This window comes from Dasypus novemcinctus, chromosome 1 (assembly GCF_030445035.2).
Source record: "Dasypus novemcinctus isolate mDasNov1 chromosome 1, mDasNov1.1.hap2, whole genome shotgun sequence".
NCBI classification, from domain to species: domain Eukaryota; kingdom Metazoa; phylum Chordata; class Mammalia; order Cingulata; family Dasypodidae; genus Dasypus; species Dasypus novemcinctus.
In genome coordinates this window covers 35075339-35091491 of record NC_080673.1, presented here as the reverse complement: position 1 = coordinate 35091491, position 16153 = coordinate 35075339, and the positions used below count along the sequence as shown (strand labels likewise).

Genomic DNA, 16153 nt, shown 5'->3' with positions numbered 1-16153 from the left:
TATTAAATATTACTATATTTTCAATATAGTAAATAAATATTCAAAGAATGAATATTTTTATGATACAATTTGAAAAATGCAGATGATGGCACAAGGCAATGCATGATTTTATCAAATAAATATAGTGAATAGAAGCTACAACTCAGAGAAGGAAAATACAGGATAATCTGGAATATGGACATTGAGGAAAAAGAAATTGAGCCGGGTCTGGGACAACAATTAGAATTTAGTTAGGAGGAAGATCTTGGAGGATCTGGAGTGGATTCCAGAAAGAGCAGGGAAATTATCAGCAACTTGTCAATTTCCTTATGAAACATTATCTGTTACTTATGATGAATTGGGGAAATGAGATTGCTATACTGTTCATGATAATATTTGTTACCTTCTTAAACACTATTGCTTTATTAATAAATGAATGAATAAAAGCTAAATTATTATCCAGGAAGGTGAGTAGTATTTAGAGATGCAGTTTTTCTTCATACATATTCGTCGTCATCGTTTTAACAAAGCTTCTATTTATTGAGCAGCTACTATCAGCTGCTACCTTCTTTCACCTCATGGAAGGTATTGTTACCTTCATTTGATGTATGAGGAGACTGAAGGTCTGAGAGTATAACTTTCCTAATGTTACATGCTGTAGACTGACTAAGATTGAATCAATGAACTCTTTTATCACAAGTCCCATGCTTTTTTTATTGTACCGTGCTGTTTTAGATTTATCTTGTGTTTTACTCCTTCTAATATCTAATCACTTTCAGAGATCGTTACTTTTTCATGGAATTTATTTTTCTTATTCACATGATTAAAGGACAATTTTATCTTTACTGCTTTGGAGGCTGAAAGAGTGAATGTGCCTTAAAAAATGTAGGTCTAATTGCTTACAAAAATCAATGAACTCTTGACTGCTTTTCCTAAATATTATTTATAGTAAATGCTTTGCATTGTCTCATCAACTTAAATGCAAGAAATAACAATGTGAAAAAGCAATTCATTTGTGAAAACCTGTAGGATAAATTTCAAAAGTATCATTCATCACAGTGCCTCAGCTTTATTTCTGAGCTCCAATTACATGTCTTTTTTAGCATTAGTCTGTTATTTTGCATTAGTATTTTAATTTGAGAATCTGTGGAGGGAATTTGTTGACTAAAAGAATAAGTATGGGAATAAGCTACATGTTCTGCTACAAATAAATTTATCTAATACAATTAAGAAGTAAAAAAGGCCAATTGCCATGGTATCTTGTTAACTAAATCTCAATATTACTGGTTTTTGAAAAAAAAAGTGAGGATCCCAGTGTTTAGGAAGTAGAAAGAAACAGAAATGAATTTTAGAAGATAAAGAAGGGCAAGGGAAGGCAAAAAACCTTTAGGTAACATTCAATAAGATTTACAAATAATTGGACATCAAAATATGGTCAAAAGCACTGGGACTATGGTGCAATCTGTCATTTTAGTGAAGCATCCCTTGGGCAAGTTAATGTACCCCTTTCCTTGTCACTTTCCTTTACCATGATAACTTGGACTTGTCCAGATGATTCAAGGTTCTTGATGATTCTACCATTTTGTAACTAGTTTACTTCACAGACCCTTTGATGTTCAAAGATGATAGGGACCTTAAGGTTACATTCATTGAATAGCCTGGAAAAGGAACAAAAGACTAAAATAGTTTAAAGGAAGACAATCATAATATGATTCTCTTTTCTGTTCTCTTTATGTTCCTCCTATATGATCCTCCTTGTCCATTTTGTTTATTCCATGGCTTCAATTGCTGGCCTTACTTGGGAGAGCACTAAATATAGATACCTAGCCCTAACTCTTTTATTTCACAAATGCATTGTCCATTGCAGGCTGGTCACCTCTACTTAATTAGAGTTTTAACACATTAAAAATATTATTATAACCCATGATAACCCATTGTAAACGATGCCATTAAAACAGTACTTTCTTTCAGGATCCTTAATTACAGTTATTTTTAATATTTCCTTCGCTTCCTGCTCACAAGCACCCCTCTCTTATTATTTAAATCCTTGCACAATTCTGTCAGTTCTAGCCCGAAATTGTAGTTTCTTGTCATTCCTATTCCTAGTGTTGTGGTCCCACGCCTATGCCGTGCCTTATTACAACAGAAAGTTCATTGTCTTGACTGTATCCAGTCTTATTATTTTCCTTAGGCACATACTTGATCATGTTCTGCTTCTTTCCACTGCAGAGTAAACTAAATACAACCTTCTCAATCTAGCCTTTCAGGGTTTCTGCTTTCTGATCTCATCCTTTCATTCTGTCGCTCTCACCTATAAATCACATTAGGTGATCATATCGGACTACTTAACCATTTCTTGAATTCATACTATTAATTGTGATGTAGATTTGACTTTGGTATGAGAGAAAAAAATAAAGCAAACTTTTTCATCAAAAAAAGAAAATACTATATGGCCACAAGAATGTATGCCCTTCAACTGCACACAATATGGATGGATCTCACAAATAATGTTGTCAAAAGAATACAGACATAAAACACATTGTATGTTACATTTGTAAAAGGTTAAATGTAGGGATAGTGTTACCCTTGTGAAGTAGCATCTGGTAATGTTCTTTTCATTGTTCTGGGCACTAATTTCAAGGAAGTATGCAATTTGTGGAAAGTCAAACTGTACCCTTATGATATATGTGCTTTTTTTGTATGTATATTATTCCTCAATAGAGATTTTAAAATGCAATTGAATTTCACCCTGAAATACATGTATACCTATTTAATATTAAAGAAAAAAAAAGAGTCTCCAGATAAACAGCGCTTAACCAATATACAAGTTTATATCTGTGTCATGTAATAGGTAGATGTTGATGGACCAGCCCGATATGATACCCAGGCTCTACCTTCTGAAGTGTTTTTCCCCTTTCAGCAGGATCAGCTGTGACTCCTCACTGTGTCCCCATTCTTAACAGCATGGAGGAGGAAGTGAGGAAGGAGGGCTCACTCCCTCCACTTAAAATTATTTCCCATAGTTTGCATGTATCACTTCCCTCACATGTCATTAGCCAGGATTTAGTAACTTGGACATATCTAGTAGCATAGAAGGCTGTGAAATGCCATCTTTATATCAGTTAAATATCTGCACAGTTAAAGTTCCTATTACTTTGGAAAAGAAAATCCGATAACGAAGGATAGCCAGATATTGGTGAACAACCAAGAGCCTTCGTGACATTCACTGAGTTGTTATGGTTCTCCTCTCCTGCATTCTTCTCTTTGTTTTCTTTTCCTCCTCTACTTCCTTCTCCTCTTTCTTTTCCTTCTTCTTCTTAACATTTTGACTTTTAAAAACTTATCATTTCCTCTGTTGACATAACCTTTCCTTCATCTTCCCCTTCATTGCCAAAATTCCTACAATTTTTCAAGTCAGATTCACACGCTGTAAGACTTTTCAAGAGTCTGTTACTTTAAATAAATGTATTTTCCTCCTGATTACTGTTTGCACATTAATTTATACTTCGATATCTAGTATATTCAACTTTACCTTTAGACTCGGAATTTGGGCATGTGTGAAATCTTATTTACATTTTCATCTCTATAACATTTGTACATATTACCTTGTAAAGATTGAAATTTGAAAAATAAAAATTTGAGCATCCAATCTGTTTTGGGCACTATTATTGATCTCATTTCACCCTGTCAGCAAACAAACTAAACAAATTAAAAAAAACAAAACAAAACCAAGACTCAGAACCTAAGTAACTGACAAAGTTTATTTGGCTAGTAAATTGCAGACAACCTAATTCACCAAATGACAAACTCGACACAAGCCAATTTGCTGAAAGACAATGTATGGATATAGATTTGCTAAGATATTGAGAACATTTTTTAAAAATGTTTTTATTTCCTATGACTTCATGATGTTTCTTTTGCTTTGGAAGTGTCAGTATAGCTCAACTGGATATTATTTTTGTGTTTTTATGTTGTTCTGGTATTCTTTAAAAGCAGCATATTATCTTGTCTATTTTGCCCACATATGCCCTGCCTGCCATGCCCTTGTTACTGATTTTGTCATTGACTCAGGCCTTGCATCAATCTTTGGAAGACTCAAGACTTTATAGAATTCCAAAAATTTTGCTCTTCTGAATATACCATATTGACTCATTGATTTATATGCTCAAAAATTTTGCCTAACTAATTTAAAACCCCTGCTCTCCACTTGCTAGCAAAGACAGCATCCTTAAAGCCTGTTAATGATGTTTTAGTACCTCTTAATTTTTTGACCAAAATTAATGTTGATATTTTGGGCCTATCTTGGAAACCTATGTAAGTATTAAATTTGCGTAAGTCAAAAGATACATGGCATAGAAGGGGTTTCATTTGTGATCTTCACAAACAGACAGATTTTGTGAGCATAGTATCTAAGATTGTCTTCATATGGAAGCTTGGAAAAGAGACAGACATTCTCTACACTTAATCAGTAAATCAGTAAAGCCACAGGCAACTGTTTATCATCCTTTGACCTGTTACCTGTGCCTCTATCCTCAAATATTGCTAACTTTTAGTGCTTAACGGGCTCTAACTTCAAGCCTAAGGCCATACCAGTTCCTGGGCCATCTTAAAGGGAAATCAGAAGGATCATAATTTCTGCCCCTATTGTTTGATGGGCTTCCAAAAAATTTGTGCTACTTATCATCTCAGGTGGAATGTGCCAAGAATGAACCCTGAAAACCTGTTTGGTATCTGAGCTACAGTCTGTCCCTTCTCTAAGCCTTGTCCCCAGATTTGACCCTATTCCCAGGAATAGTATATTTCCTGGCCACTATTCCATTGACTACCTTTTATCATGCTTCAAAACAAGTGTCTTAGTATATCTTTTACTAACTATCAGAGACACAATATACTCTTTTTTTAAATTAATTTTTAAAAAAATTTTTAGAGGAGCTTTAGATTATATAAATGTTACCTAAAAAATATAAGGGATTCCCATATGACCCCCCCCTACTTTCCCACATTAACGACATCTTTCATTAGTGTGATACAGTTGTTACAATTGATGAACACATATTGAAGCATTGCTATTAACCGTGGACTGCAGTTTACATTGTAGTTTACACTCTGTCCTGTACAATTTTGTATGCTACGACAAAATATACAATGGCTTGTATCTATAACTGCAGTGGTATGGTGTAGGAGTAGATAGGTGGCAATACACTCTTGTTTAGGCCTGGCTCTCCCTTTCTCCCTCTATCTTCACCTTCTCAAAAATAAGAGCGATAAAAAGACATAGAAACTACCATATAAGCTGCTTAGAAATACCTTTCCATTTCTTTTTTTTAAATTTACGCTGATGCTTACAAAATGACTTATCACTGATCAACATTTTAAAAGTAGGAATAGAAAAAGTAATACACAACAGAATTCCTCAACAGCCACCAAGTCACATTTTTATATAAACGCCCAATAATGTAAGCTGTGATTTATTTATTAATTTAACCCATAGTAGTTAGCACATGCTTACTTAACATTTGACTTTTCTGGTTGCATTTAAATTTGTCAAGGTAGCCTAGGACAGCATGATTTCCCATAAACGAGGTCACAGTCTTACACACTTATTTCCTTTGAGTGGAGAAGTAGCAAATATACCTTATTAAGTTCTTTAATTCACAGTGATTGATATTATTTGCTTGTGTCTACTTCTCTCATTCCCTGGTGAATATCCAAAGCAATAGGCAAATGCTAATATTTTCCCGCAATGATGACTATTTCATATTTGTTTTACAGAAACTGCAAATGTTTAGACTGTTTCAAGTGAAATAATGTCTATACTTTGGATGTCTCCATTTGGAGAGTGCTCTCTGTACTGGTTCAAGTGTCTTATAAGTGTTTTAGGGTCTAATATACCAAAATAATCCATTCTCATTCTTATTGCTGTTTAAAGAATGCAGGCTTTGTATTTCATAATTCTATTATATTATATTGGAGTTAATTCAGAAAAAATGGCCAAAAAGGAATTATCAAAGGATTTTGCTACCTCTGAAGAGATTAACATGTAAACACATCATAACATATAGTTAAAGAGTTTTTCACAGTTGTGACAGCTTTTGCATTCGGTTGACCTAGATCAATTTAATAGTGGTTTGGATTAGCTGTATGGATAGGTATGTAGCTATTTTAAAGTACACATCTACACAACATAAGTTCAGTGAGTTTTTATTATAACAACAACTGATTTAGTAGCCTCTCTGCTCCACTGGAGAATCAGGGAGATAAGATCTCGGGATTGGAGCAGTCAAGATCAAAATTGCTGAACTTCCCATTTGGGATTAATAATCAGAAATCCTTGGATTTTCAAGACAAACTTTATTTTTCTTTTCTAATATTATCCTCCTCTACCTTTACGCATTCTTGAACTTTACTATTTATTACAAATCATTCAATATTATCACTTTCAGTTGGTGACATATGTTAATAAATGAAGACAGAAGAATCTTAATGACCCCAAATGGAAATATATGATTGAAATACCATAAATCCATGGACTACTTCAGAAAATGCATCATGTATTAATTTTTGAAATTGTCTGTAGTTTTTATAAGTTCCCAAAGTATTGATTGGATGATATGTTAGTTCCTATTGCAGCTGTAACAAATTGCCTGATCTTCATGTTTTAAAACAAGGCACATTTATTCTCTTGGACTTCTGGAGATGAAAAGTTCAAAATGAACTTCACTGGACTAAAATCAAGGTATTGGCAAGGCCATTTTCCTTTCTCGAGGGGCTAGGGGAAAATCTATTTCCTTGCCTTATTCAACTTCTAGAGGACACTTATGTCCCTTGGTTTGACTCTCCTGTATCTTCAAAGCCAGCAATGTCAGATTGAGTCTTTCTTACATTGCATCACTATGACTCTCTTTTCTACCTTTGTTCTCCACTTATGGGAGGTCTTGTGATCCTAATACCTGGGCCCATCGAGATTATCCAGGGTAATCTCCCATCTCAACTGACTAGCATCTTAAATCCATCTATAACATTAATTCCTCCTTGCCATATAATGAAACATGTTCACAGGTTCCAAGGACTAGGACATGGGCATTTTTGAGGGTTCAAAGTTATTCTGCCTGCCACAGGTGATGGTGGCATAAAAAAAGAACAAGAAATAGGAGAGTGGGAAGAACACCAACAGAGGTCTGACCATTAGGAAAGCAGCTTTGCTAGTCCCAGCTCTGTGGCCAACTTGCAAGGTGAGCTAACTCTAGTCAGATCCTCCGCTCCATAGTGAGTCATTTCAATAAACAAATAATTAGAACTAACAACCACTGGGAGTCTTCTATCTGCTCTTCATTTTTTATGTATGTATTACTTCATTTTATCCTCAAAATAGCATTTCTCACAGTGTAGATGATCAGATTGAGGCAGAAAGTTTATGTACCATTTTCTGGGTCACTCAGAATAAGTGGCAGACCTTGATTAGAACCTATCAAGTTTGGTTTACAAGTCACAGGATTTTAATCATGAAACTATACTACCCTTTTTGAAATAGGATATTAATAATTTATTAATCTATTCATTTATTGAGTAGTCAAAGCAATAGATAAATATTAATGAAATACCCTCAGGCAGGCCAGAAACTCTGGTAGGCATTGAAAATACAGTGGTGAACAAGCAAAACATGGTTTCTGTCACTGGACATTTACATCTAAGATAGAGTATTGACATTTGTTCCTAGAATCTACTGCTGTGTAACAAACAAACCCAAAACTTAATGGTCTTAAACAGCAACCATTTAATTATCTCTCATGATTCTGTAGGGCATTTAGGGATCAACTGGGCAGTTCCTCTGCTCCACATAAACTCAGGTGTGCTGCATGCAGCTGGAATTTCCAAGATGGCTCACTTTCACAACTGGAAGCTGATGCTAGCTAATGGCCAGGGGCTCTCCATGTGGCTTGGGCTTCTCATTCCGTGGTGGCTGTATTTGGATAGGAAATATCCCAAGCATGAATGTTTCAAGAGGAAAGAAGCAAATGCTGGCAATTCTTTTAAAGAAGCAGGGCAGGGACTGGCCAAGTGCCCACTTCTACTGCTTTCTGTGGGCTAATAATTCACAGAGTGAGCCAAGATTCAGGTGAGGAGGAAATACCCTCCAACATTTGATGGGAATGGTGACAAAAAAAAATCAGTGGTCCTCTTTAATCCACTATATAACAGAATGTAGTAAGCAAGTGAGAGAGTTGTATGAGATGAGACAAAGAGAAAATCAGTAGCTAAATCATTTAAGGCTTCATAGGGATTTTGGAATCTAAAATAAGAGTAATAGAAAGACTTCAGACCAGGGGTTCTTAACAAGAGGTCTGTGAGCTTGAATTTAAATAAAAAAAACAACAACACATGTTATTCTTGTGGGGATATGTTGGTGTGGGTGGGATATATTTATTAAATAATATTAATACACAGTATAGTGTGGACTTAAAAGGGGTCTGTGGTTTTCACCTGATGGCAAGGGGTTCCATGGAACAAAAAAGGCTAAGAACCCCTGCTTTAAACAGGGGAGGACATTTTTCAGAATTAAATTATGAAAAGGGTAATTTTGACTATAATGTGGAGAATGGAGTAAAAGTCCAGGATAAAAAATCTATATATATCTTGGACTATGCAGGTGAGTAAAGGTGAAGGGAAGCATATCTAAATAATACTTAGAAGACATATTTTGCATGATATGGTGACTGATTGGATGTGGGTGGCGAAGAGAAGAAAGCAAAGATGACCTTGTGCTTTTTGTCTTGAACAACTTATTCTTGATTGAATTAGCAAGCAATGGAAGAGAAGGCTTTGAAGGGAAATGGATGGGTTCAGTTTGGGAACCATTCATTGAACTTAAAAGGCCTATGAAATGTCCAAAATGATGTTTCTAGAAGGAAATTGGATATATGGTCTGGAATTCTGGAATATGGGCTGGGTTGGAGATAAAGATTTGGCCATGTTCTTATTGTTCATAATTGTGAATGGGAGTGCCTAAAGAGAGAGTGTGGTATGAAAAGGAAAGCATGTTTAGGATAGAGTTATGATGAGCACAGTTAACATTCTGAGAGGAGGTGAAAAATCAAAGATGACTGAGGAGGGATATCCAGAAAGTTAAGAGAATATACCTAGAGTCTGTGGTGTCACTGAAGACAGGTAAAAGCGGTTTTAAGCAGGTTGTAGGGATCTCTGTGGAATGCTGCTGAGATGAAAGTTGGAAGAGATTGTTGACAGGTTTGTTAGATGAACCAAAAGCAACATCACTGGTGCCCTTAGCAGATGTGTTTGACAGGGAGTTTGATAGACTGGTTGCAGGGACTGAACTGATGACTGACAGAAAATGGAGATCATGCATTGACCATGGACTTATTTCAAGATATTTGGTAGTGAAAGAAAGGAAGGAGAGAGTGGAGAGTGTGAGGTGCTGAGTAACATTGTTTTATTTTTTAACTTGAGAGACTTGAATTAAAGAGGGAACCACTTAAAAAACAAAAGGGGGAGCCAAAGTGGTTCAAGCAGTTGAGCACCTGCTTCTCACATGGAAGGTTCCAAGTTTAGTTCCTGGTGTCTCCTAAAAACAAAACAAACAACAAGTAAGTAAGTGAAGAAACCAACCTAGGGGAGCAGATATGTTTCAATGGTTGAGCACCAGCTTCCCACTTACAAGGTCCTGTGTTCAATCTCTGCCCAGTACCTAATAAATAAATAAATAAATAAATAAATAAATAAATAAATAAAAGAGAAGTAGAGAATCTAGTAGAAATAGGATACTAGCTTTGTGCTAAAAATATTTTTTGAGTTTGAATGCAGAAAGACATATTTATTAATCATCTGATTAACTTAAACCATCTAACCAGTTTGCCTTAAAGTATTCCTCATCCAAGAATTTGGACAAAACCATCATTCCAAAGTGAATTCAAGAAAGAATTTACCAGGCACACTGACAACAGATATGGGCAGGTACTACCAAAATATGTTATTTGTTTTTTCATTAAATTATGCCATTTTCTACAGTGATGAAAAACAATCACCTTAACAGAATTTCTATTTTGTGTAAATATTCATAAATAAAAATATCTCTAGATAGTCTAAAGAATTGCAAACATTAATATCTTACAACAGCAGCTTAATGTTTATTTTAGAAAAAAAGCACTAAAATTTTTACCTATCCCATTGAAAATATTTTATTTCTCTGGTAAAAGTGATTAAAGTCACTACAACATCAACCTATTTTCTCTAACAACGTAAATAATATATATACAACTTATATTTGGTAGGTCACAAAAGTTAGAATTATTTTTCAATGTATCAGAAAAAATAACAGAAAATGTAACAGAAAAAATAAAATAAAATTTAAATACTTTAACACAACATTTGGTATTGACAAATCAGTAATGTCAACTTCACATATGAAGAATAGCATTGTATGTTTTAAAAAAAAATCCTCAATATGTCAAGGTAGTTGGGTTAAAAATATTTAGAATATTAAGTATTTCCTTTTTGCTTAAAGGAATACAAGTCATTCACCATTAAGCTACTACCATAACTGATCTTTTAGCTGGGGTAAAATATTTATTTGGTCCATGGCACAAGTTACATATATATGTGTGCATGTGTGTGTGTGTGTATATCACACTTCCGTCAAACTGAAATCTTATGACTCTAAACTTTCATGTTTATAAGCTACAATACACACTGACTAAGCCGTCAGTCCCTCACAGTTTTTCGAAAAATGTCTATATTCGTCTCATGGAGTCAAAATGTTACAATGGTCAAAATGTTAAAACGTCATTCATTTGAAAAAATAAGAAAAGAGAAGAAAGATGCATACTGTATTAATCAGCCAAAGGGGTGCTGATGCAAAGTACCAGAACTCTGTTGGCTTTTAAAAGGGTACTTATTTGGGGTAGAAGCTTGTAGTTATAAGACCCTAAAGAGTCCAACTCAGAGTACCATAAAATGTTTTTTCTAACCCAAAGTCTGTTGCCACATGTTGACATAAGATGGTGGGTGATGTCCTCAAGGGTTCAGCCTTCCTCTTTCCTCTTAAGGCTCTGTGGGTCCAGCTTCTTCTGTTCTCAACTGTAGGCTGGCATAGGGCTCGTCTCTCTTCTCAGTGTTTATTTCTAGGTTATGCTTCTCTGTTCTCTTCACAAGGTCAGCTCTTAACTATCAGGTGAATGGCTCATCTCTACCCTGGGCCTCTGCAGTATCTATGGAGCTGTCTCTCTTCCTCTGTGTGAGAGTCTGTTTTATCGGCCCACCAATGGGGTGGGGACTCAACCCTGCATGGCTTAATGACATGGTGGAATCAAAGCCCTAATCTTGATTTAATCAAGCAAAGGTAAAGCCTTTGAATTTAGATCAATCAAAGGGTAGCATGCCCAGAGGAAGAGACCAGTTTACAAACATAATCAATATCTGTTTTTGGAATTCATAAGTAATATCAAACTGCCACACAGACTCACTGGGAAGTTATTAGGAAAATACTCTTGCATGTAAACTATATAAATATAAACTACACTTCAAAAGCATGTGTGTTTTTTTTTTTTTAGCAATAGTCTATAAAGTGCAGAGAAATCCTTAGCCAAGAGAAAAACTACTCTTCTAACAATAGGTTAATTGCAGCAGCTTTGCATAACAATACTTGGAAGAAGTTGGACACTTCAGTTTCCTCAGGAGAAGGGTGGAAGAGGATCTTCAGATTAAGATTTTTTTTTGGACCATAAATGGGCTGTCTTCAAGAATGGTTACAGAAGCCAAATCTCCCTGAAGTGTATTTCTGGAAGAGTGGACAAGTCTATCCAGGTCTTCAAGGGGAATATCATTACAAAATTTGTATCTGAGTAAGTTCCTTGGAGTTGCTGGGATAATTGGTGATGTGTAGACCCTGGTCTTTCAGAGTGTCCTCTCTGAACTGCGGGAACCACGGTGCTGGCAGAACTCTTCAGCCTCCGAGCGGGAGCAGGGGACACAGGAGAAACTAAGGGATCTGAACGGGGCAGTTGAACCATCTCGGGTTTGAACTTGGCATTCACTATCCTCACACAATCCTCTAGTGTTGTGATGAACGTGCTACGGCAGCACTAGCAAAAACGAGGCTTCATTCGGGTTCTCCACGCGGGAAGATAACTTTCTCAACGTGTGAACAAATTCTTGGATTGTATGAACTTGCTGCATTAGCAGGTCACAGAGGCAGAGTTCAGACCTTTTGGTTTTCAGAGTCACTGGTTTCACTTATTTCTTTTTGCTTTGTAGTCCTAGCATCAGTGAATCAGGCTTTGGAGCTCCGAGAGCAACAGCCACTTCTGTCTTTCAGCCGCGTCCCCCGCTTTCAGGCAGGAATGCTGCTCTCCTGGAATGAATAATTCCTTTCTTGTTGGCTGAATGGACTTTAATGTCACAAACTGCCATCTTTATACTTCCTTTGCTTCCTTTACTAACATCATCCTGTGAATCAGAGGAGGACAGGATTCCACGATCTGAAACAAACCCACGGGGCTGCCGACCTGTGAACTAGTTGGTGCCCCCCTAAAGGACCCTCTCCTAGCTCCACAGCCCCGCGCCGCATCTTGCCCGCAGGGCTCCGGCCGCGCGGACCGCGAAAGCGCAAGCCTGGCCGCCCTTGCAGGCCCGCCGCGCGCCCAGGGCGCCCCAGGCCCGCACCCAGCCGCCCTCCGCCGCGCGCCCAGGGCGCACCAGGCCCGCACCCAGCCGCCCTTGCAGGCCAGCCGCGCGCCCAGGGCGCCCCAGGCCCGCACCCAGCCGCCCTCCGCCGCGCGCCCAGGGCGCCCCAAGCCCGCACCCAGCCGCCCTCCGCCGCGCGCAGCTCGGGGCCGCCGGGTGCGGGCTCCGCGGGGTTGCGGGCTCCGCGGGGTGCGGGCTCCGGCTTCTCCGTGGGAGCCCGCAGGGGTGGCTGCGAGGCGGCCGAGGGCGGCCGGCAGCTCCCGCGTCCGCAGCGGGGCTGTGAGCCCCGCGCACCCCTGCGTTCCCGCCTCCTCGCCCGCCGTCCTTCCCCCGGGCTCCCCGTTTCTTTCCTTCCTTGAATCTTAAATGTGGGAATGCTGTGAAAACAAAATTCCTGAATACGGCGAGGAATCATGCCAAGCACTCACCATTAAAGACCTATGATCTTACTGCTATTATTCATATCGTTTTAATTAGCATTCACCACATTTTAAATCCTGAATGCTAAAATTTCAAGCTACCAAGATGCCTCTGACTTCGAAAATATAGGACTCTTTCGTTAGCTTTTTTTTTTTAAAGACTTTTCTGTTTAAGAAATGACATAGTGCATTTGTCCTTAGGATTTTCTAATGCCACTTAGGAGAGCAGAGATTATCTCAGAATCAGAATTTTTGACTTTAGAAACACTTTCTTTTTGACATGGCTGGAAAAAAGACTTTCAACTCCTAAATATTTTATTTACTATATTTAAAAGAACTCTGTGTGGAAAGCCAAAATATTGAAAGGGGAGATGATCAAAGTTTATAAAGTTTGAAAGAACATAAACTTATTTACCAAATTCCCTAGCATTATCATTAGAGGACAACCCTTGAAGCACAAAGAAGGAGGTTTAGATGAATCCATAGAAATAAACTTTAACGGTCCATTTTAAATTAATGAAATACAAATTAAATGTTAACTACAGCAGTAAAGCAACCTGAAAATACAAAAAAGATTCTAGAGAATACATGAACAAACTAAACCTATAATATTGTATTTTTGAGGTCATAGAATATGTTTGATATATGACTTCATATGGTTTCACAAAACTGGCCCACTACATGACCCTCAGATAACAAATTGCATATGACCAAATGAAACCTCGGTCTTTCTAGTTTGGGATGGGTATTTCACATGTTTTCATGTCTTAGAATTTAATAGTGTAAAATATTACTTAAATAAAGGGACCCACTACTTATATTAGCATCTCCATTCTGTGTGTCCTTGAGTAGATTACTTAACTTTGTTGTGTCTCAATATCCTCATCCTTAAAATATTAATAACATTTTTATGAAGAATAAATGTATTATCATAAGTAAAGCACTTGGTGTTATTGTGTTGCCATTATTATGCCCAGATAATGAATTACTGGATTTGCTAAAATGCAAAATACAATTTAAAGCAATTTCAAGCCAAACTCAATACTCTTATTGAAAACCACTGAGTTGATTCTAATATTCCTGTTTAAAAGTTATAATTTGTTTTGTGAATAAACAAGTTTGTTAATCTGTCAAATCATAATATTTAGCTATTTAAATCAACTTTATTCTACATCAGTGATTATCCAGCTTTAAATCCAAGGAAGATCCCCCCCCCCAAGATTATAGTACAAGTTTTTTTTCCCCTTAGTAATGATTTATGAAAAAAATAGAAATTAAGAAATAATTTACCAAGAGGAAAGAAATTATATACTAAAAGTAGGCCCCTTTTCTTTTTCAATTTGGAAAATAGGAGCTTAAGTATGGATTAGAGAGAATTTGAGGAGTAAAAGTATTCCATGTGGGGAGCGGATGTAGCTCAAGTGGTTGAGCACCTGCTTCCCATGTATGAGGTCCTGGGTTTGATCTTGGGTACCTCCTAAAAAATCAAACAAACTAACTCTCATTGGGGAGCAGATAGAGACCAGCAGTTGAGCACCTGCTTCCCCTGTATGAGGTTGTAAGTTCAATCCCCAATACCTCCTGAAAAAAAAAACCATGCGAAACTTTACACACACACACATACATTATAGGCTATAGTTTGATTATAGTAATGGGGGTATGGGTGGTTCAATTAGGAAATTTCTTTTTCTATTCTCTCCTCAGTTCCTTTTTGGATCTATACCCTCATCCTCTCTGATGACACATGGCAAAGAGGATGAAAAAAAGTGCAGAAAACAGGAGCATCTGTTAGAGTTGTGGAGGACAGGGCAAACTTAGGTTCCCTCATTTGAAAGAAAGAGGAAGATAAAACCCAAAAGTATCTCTTTTAGTTTGCCAAAGGGCTGCCGATACAAAGTACCAGAAATAGGTTGGCTTTTACAGGGTAAAAGCTTAGAGTTCCAATGCCATAAAATATCCCAACCAAGGTACCATCAGAGATGCCTTCCCACCAAGTCAGTTGCCACATGGTGAAGATAGCTATCAGTCTCTGCTGAGGTCTCTGCCTTCCCCTCTAGAATCTACCATCTCTCAGAGCCCACTTCCTGGAGCTCAGCTCTCAGCTATCAGGCCTAGGGTTGGTCTCTTTGCAGCCCTCCTTATCAATCTCAGCTGCCCCACACTGCTCCTGACTTCAGCTGCAAGCTATCATGCATTCGGCTTATCTCTCCCGAGGCTTCGGCTCCTTGAGCCTTTCCCCGGCTTTTGTTTTTCAGCAGTCCTCTCTCTCACATGGCAGGATCAATATAATATGGTGACTTCCTTTTCCTGTTTTCATGTTTATATCAGACCCAGCAAGGGGGAGGACATCTAAGCTGAGGCTATCCCTCTGATATAGTCCAATTAAAAGCCCTAAATCAATCTTATTAAGTAAACTAATCAAAAGACCCTCCATCAAATTAAATGCAACCAAAGGGTATAATACCCAAAGGAATAGATTGATTTAAAAACGTAATCTTTCCCTTTCTGGAATTTATAAAATAATCTCAAACGGCCATAGCATCTGAATGACCTAACTATGATGTAGGTGGACAAAAATTACAATAGCTATTGATTAAAGACTTAGCTCTGCTTGATTACAAAAACATTTCTGAGAAACAATAATTTAATTTGAGTACTAGAGCTGGAAGGAACTAAGAAAATTATCTAGTCACACTCACTCATTTTATAAATCAGTAAATTTATTACCAGATAGGTTAAGTGACTTGGCCAAGTTCTCACAATCATTTAAGAGCTGAAGGAAGATAAGTGTCCTGGACTGTATTGGCTGGCCTGAGTTTCTCATTATGATCACTGTCACAACTTCTGAGAGACATGACATGTTTCAATTGATGGTTTTCTTTTCTCAGCAGAAATTCCAGTGGGTCAGCATTTACCAAGTATATTATCCTTTTGATGTCAAATCAAGAGTTATTTGAAATTTCATTTTTTAAAGGACAGTTAATAGACTCCTTAACTATTTTGGAACATAAATTTAAATGCACCTATTACATTTCACTTATTTAAATAATTTAGTTTTG

General features: G+C 37.2%; 1 protein-coding gene and 1 pseudogene across 10 annotated transcripts in view; one reads left to right on the top strand and one right to left on the bottom strand.

Moving 5' to 3' along the window:
* The window catches only part of GRIA2 (glutamate ionotropic receptor AMPA type subunit 2), a 171236-nt gene that overhangs the window by 37553 nt on the left and 117530 nt on the right, over window positions 1-16153 (top strand). The window lies entirely within an intron of this gene.
* On the bottom strand, window positions 11664-13090 carry LOC139439410 (pleckstrin homology domain-containing family A member 3-like; annotated as a pseudogene).